At 34.4% G+C, this 6,000-nt stretch overlaps 1 protein-coding gene across 1 annotated transcript in view; it reads left to right on the top strand.

Moving 5' to 3' along the window:
- The window catches only part of WWC3 (WWC family member 3), a 196,513-nt gene that overhangs the window by 109,562 nt on the left and 80,951 nt on the right, over positions 1–6,000 (top strand). The gene's annotated exons all lie outside the window — the stretch shown is intronic.

The raw sequence follows: 6,000 nt of genomic DNA, 5'->3' as shown, positions 1-6,000 counted from the left end.
TATATATTTTTTTTTTTTTTTTTTTTTTTTTTTTTTTTTTTTTGGAGACTATGAATCTTTTTTAGATGCTTTCAAAGACAGCATTTGTCGTTGTTGTTCTTCAGTCATTTCAGTCTTGTCCTACTCTTCATGACCTCATTTGGAGTTTTCTTGACAAAGGTGCTAGAATGGTTTGCTACTTTCTTCTCCAGCTCATTTTAAAGATGAAGAAACTGAGGCAAATGGAGTTAAGTGACTTGCCCAAGATCACATAGTAAGTGTCTGAGGTCAGATTTGAACTTAGAATCTTCTTCACTTCAGGTTTAGCACTATCCACTGTGCAACCCAGCCGCTCCCTGAAGACAACAGAGGACTTAGTTACTATTCCTACCTAGACCAAAAACGTTTAATTTCTGCTTAGCTTTTTGAAATGGAAAAACAAACATAGGAGCCAGTGATCCTTGTTTTTCTGTGTTTCAAAGTGTTTTTCTAGTCTTTCCCCCTTTATTGAAAACAAGAAATACTGAAACTTCTCTTACTCAGAAGTTGAGTAAATTCTTTATTAACTCAGTGAACAGTTCTAATGGCTGACTGAAACCCTTGCTGACCTAAAGTCATTAATGTGAACTTCTGCAAGAATGAGTTCAATTCTTTTTTTTTAACCAATATAACTACTAATTCTCATCTAAGCATTTAAAAGAAAAATTAATTTCATTTTAAAGTCCAAAACCTCCTCTCTTTTATCCCACTGAGAAAGCAAGAAAAACAAAACCTTTTACAAACATGTATAATTGACCAAAACAAATTCCATTATTGACCATGTTTAAAACAAAAAACAAACCATATAGCCTTAATATGCAATTTTTTGTTACCTCTCTATCTTCACTTGAACATTCAAAAGATTTCATTTTTGAAAAGTGAACCTACTAATGTCATTCTTCTGTTTTAGTGCTTATAGGTAGGCAAGAAATAAATATATAGGATTTTTAATAGCTTTCCTTTGCATTTCCTACATACTTACTCTCACTTTTAGGGTGGATGAAATGACAAGTCTTTTTTATAATAATAATCACATTGCTAGAAATAAGTTTACTTTTCTTAAACATATGCTATTTTATCTGACTTGAGAATATTCTAATTTCCAAATATTCAAATGCTGACTAAAAAAATGTCTTGCTTGTTTCTTTTCATCCATTTTTCTTCTGCATTCTGCTTAGTTTTACTTTATGAATGAGGGTGACCCCAAAAGGTGAAGAAATTAGTAACAGAAGCTACAAACAGAATTCTTTATTCTGAATTGTAATTTAATCCTTTTTCTACTTTATATGATTATGGGAATAGAATTCTAGAGGTGGATGGGACCAAAGAAACCATCTAGTCCAAACCTCATTTTAGAAACGAGTATGGTCCATGAAGGATAAGTGACTCCATTGGCTGAGAGGTGGCATATAAAAGGAGCTCAAAAATGGGATAACACTCACCTTAATCAAATGAATTAAAAAATGCAGGGACCCAGCCTTTCTTCTTTTAACTGATTTGGAGGCTTTGAGAACCAGTGTTTGATTTGGACTTGGCTTGTCATCCATGCTCCATTAACATTAAATTTTCACTGCACATGTTCTGTGTTGCCCAACCACAAAGGAGGAAGAGGAAATATTGGTTGTGAGTACATCCATTTACTCCTTTGCACAGGGTAGATAATCTTTTCATCTCCTGAGTTATTCAGCCCAAGAGAATTAATGTAAATGATTTTGTGTTCTGATATCCAGGTTTCTGGTGCCATTTTCTGTATGAGCTAATCTACAGAAGAGTTAATGTTACGGTCTGGCTCTGATATGTTTTTCTGTTTAGAATGAAAAAATAATGGTAATTAAGTCTTTATCCAAAACTTTTAAAAGGGAAACTACATCTTTAGAGAATTGTCTATAGGATCGAAGACTGAACAAACTGATGTACTTTTGATAATACTTTCTTGTTGAATCTTTTACCCTCCTCCAAATTTCTGATAGCTCTGATTCCATATCCAGCAGTAATTTAAAGAAAGGACCTTCAATTTCCCTCCAGAAATTTTTCTGCTGTTCTGGCTTCCCAGAATATCCAGTGTATTCTTTTCCAGAGTGCCTCACTAAGAGTTTGGCTGGTTACAGTATTTTAACCTCAACTTGTTTATCTTGGTCAGATTTCCTTGCTGGCACCAGATCCTTCATTCCTCTTGGGCATAAGTGAAGGGAAAAAAGAATATTTTATAATTTTTTTTAAGAGAGGATCTTTTTTTAGAGAGGTGGCATAGTGAATTTTATTTTCAGGTAATGATAGAATGATTTTTTTAAAGTAGCTTACAGTTGGCTCTTTTGATAAAAATGTAATTTTTCATGAACTCCTCCCACACATGTACACTGGGGAAATGAATGAAGTCAGAATTAATTTTACTTTAAGGGATTGTTACTAGCCCAAGATGAGCAGGCAAGTGACTTTTTTCACTTGGAAATATTGGACATTTAGTATTTGAGTCAAATTAATGTTGAATATTCATTTATTTTGTGCCTGTGAGGGTAAATTTGTGAAAGATTATATTCATATAAAAAAAAAAGCTGGAAAAGACTTTAAAAATTATTCTATTATTGCCTGAAAGAAAATAGAATGTACTGTTATTGAGCCTAATAACATAGTGGGGAAAATTCGTTTCTCTTGGTAAGTCTACTAGTTGGTGAATCAATCAGAAATTTACTAAGTGCTTACTATGTGACTGATGCTGTATTAAGTGTTGTAGTGTCTACAAAGCAAATGTAGTATCTACCCTCAAGGATCTTACTTTCTAATAATTGGTTGTCTGCCATTTTTTTGGTAGTGGTGGGGAACTTGTAATTTATTTTTCTTTTTCATTTGAATACACATGGAGGTTCAGAGGCATTCATTACCTTTCTTCTCACTTAACAATTTACAAGTCTTTTGACACTTTTTCCCCATTTGTCTTGTGTTTTATAAAAGCATTTTTAAAGTGTACTTATTTTAATATTTATTATAGTAATTGCACTCACTGATGTACTTTATAATTTTTTTACAAACTACTTTAGAGTATTTTAGGGAAGTTTAAGCTGGATCTATGATAAATGAGTTTGTGTGTGTGTGTTTGTGTGTATGTAAATTTTGGGAATTAGTGGTGATAACCATAAAGCTTTAAATCACCTAAAAAAAGTGAAAATTTCATTTAGAAGCTTCTAGATTATTTTTCCCTATGATGTCTTTGAATATCATATAAGGATAGCTAAAAAATCATCAAGCATTTATTAAAGTGTTTACTATATTCTAGGCAAAGGAGTAGGTGTTGAGAACTCCATTCACTTCAGTACAACAGACATCAATTTAACATTATAGATAGCATATACATATACTTTAAGGTTTTAAAGCATATTACATATTTTTGATTCTCACAGGAACACTATAAAATAGGTGCTATTATTATCCCCTTATTAAAGATGAAGAAACTGAGGCTAAGAGGTATTAAATATTTTGCCCAAGGCCTACTATTCAGCTAGTAAGTGTCTGGTCTAAGGCAATAATATTTGTACTCCTTGTGGTTGTTTTATATTCATTTCCAATTCACTGTGACCCCATTTGGGATTTTCTTAGCAAAGATACTAGAATGGTTGCCGTATCCTTCTCTGGCTCATTTGACAAGTGAGGAACCCGAGACAAACAAGGTTGGGTGATTTGCCCAGGGTCACACAGCTAGTAAGTGTTTGAGGCTGGATTTGAACTCAGAAAGATGAGTCTTCTTCACTCCAGGTCTGGCACTCAATCCACTGCTCCACTTAACTGCCTGGTATCCAGATATCACAATTCCTAAAAGAAATTTAAGAAAATCTTTTAGATGCAGAAAACAAAAGAAATATTTGGTTAAATTATTTCTTGAAAACAACAATGAAAACTAGAAGTGGTATTTCTGAACAATAAATTCAGAAATTTAGAGAAGTGAGAAAAATAGTTTCAGCTAATGATTTTATGGGACTTTGCCAGCTCCAAAGTTCCTAGTCCAGGGGAAAAGGAACTGCTTTAGTTTAACACATTAGTCATTGGCAGAGACTAGAAATGAGAGCTGTGTTGTGGACCCTTTTAGTTCTTCTGCATGCTCCTTTGATCCAAGGGCCAATGCCCAAAGTGTAGTTGTACACAGTGCTTGACATTCCTGCCTTTGAAGATAGCTGAACAGTAGAGCTCTTTCAATTGTCACTGTGTCTGGGTTGGGTGTGTGCCTTTCAGCAAGCAGGAGTTATACCTAGGTTGGAAGATATCAGAGAAATCTCTTTTAAATGGGCAGGGCAGCCTCCTTCTCTTGATTAAACTGCCTGCCTGAATCTTTTGCTGGTTTTCCTGCTTTTTTTATTTTTATTTTTTGGGTGGTGAGGTGGTGAGTATTTTTGAAGATTCTTGTATTTTCTTGAGTATCAGAAAATGTTAATTTGGTAAGGGTGAGAAGGGAGTGGGCAGATCAAGAGCCAGTGAGTATTCTATAATGACTGGATAAAAATGAATAGGTTTCTCTTTAAGAGAAATGGCTCCCTTTGACTTGGAATCTGTGACTAGCCTATGAACTACGCTTGTAAAAAAAAAAAAATTGCTACCTTTGTTTTTTTTGAGACTGGGGCAGTTAGGTGTTACAGTGGATAGAGTGCCAGACCCAGAGTCAGGAAGATTCATCTACCTCAATGCAAATATGGCCTGAGACATGTAGTTATATGATCCTGGCAAAGGCATTTAACCCTATTTGCCTCAGTTTCTTCATTTGTAAAATGAGCTGGAAAAGGAAATGGAAAACCATTCCAGTATCTTTGCCATGAAAATACCAGATAGGGTGATAAAGAATCTGACACCCCTGAAACAAATGAACAACACCTTGGACTTTTATAACACCTTGATTTCCAATAGTTTTATCTTCCCTCCTTTACCCCAGAGACTTATATCAAAGAATTTATAAAGAATGAGAAGGAAAAAAGGCAGTAAAAATTTTAGCTAAGCTACTCATCACACTAGTCAAGTCCAATAATGGGTACACACACACACACGAGATATGTGTATGTATGTATATTTATGTGTATGTGTGTATGTATTTATATCGTGCTCTACATATTGTTCTTCACCTCTGAAAAGAAGAGAGAGAGAGACATTTTCGGACATTCTTCAACTCTCACTCTTTGGGGACAAAGTTGCTTATTATAATCATACAACATTCAGTTTATTTTTTATTGTTATACTTTCATTTTTATTGTTGTAGTTATTATGTGTATCATTTTCCTAATTCAAGTTTATTTAATTCCTTTTTTTCCCCTTGCCTCCCTGTATTTTTCATAGGCATGATTTCTTGCAGCATAGTAACATTCCATCACATTCATGTTCCCTAATTCATCATTCCTGAATTGATGGGCATTTTCTTTTTATGTTAGTCTTGACTGTTACTTAAACCTCACTGTAGATTCATCTTGAGAAAAAAAAGTATTATTATAATTTTGATGTTGACTATCATATCTTATTTTTATTGTTATTGTTAGACTCAAACTTGTGATTTCATTGATTTAGGGATTTTGCTGAGACAATTCCCTTTTTCACTGCAAATCAGAATCTTTCCAATAACTTAGATTCTTTTTTTTTTTTTTTTTTTTTTTAAACCCTTGTACTTTGGTGTATTGTCTCATAGGTGGAAGATTGGTAAGGGTGGGCAATGGGAGTCAAGTGACTTGCCCAGGGTCACACAGCTGGGAAGTGGCTGAGGCCGGGTTTGAACCTAGGACCTCCCGTCTCTAGGCCTGACTCTCACTCCACTGAGCTACCCAGCTGCCCCCATAACTTAGATTCTTGAAGAGTTTTCCTTTTTTTCTGAAAGGATTAAGTGATTTGCCAAGAGCCATCTAATTGTTATGTGTCAGAAGCAGAACTTAAAATCAGGTATTCCTGATACATGATAATTTACTCCAATACTCTCATTTTATAGATCAGGGGTCGGCAGCATTTTTGGCCATGAGAGCC

The sequence above is a fragment of the Gracilinanus agilis genome, chromosome 3, assembly GCF_016433145.1.
Source record: "Gracilinanus agilis isolate LMUSP501 chromosome 3, AgileGrace, whole genome shotgun sequence".
Classification (NCBI taxonomy): domain Eukaryota; kingdom Metazoa; phylum Chordata; class Mammalia; order Didelphimorphia; family Didelphidae; genus Gracilinanus; species Gracilinanus agilis.
The sequence above is the reverse complement of the archived record's forward strand: the minus strand, read 5'-3'. Positions and strand labels throughout refer to the sequence as shown.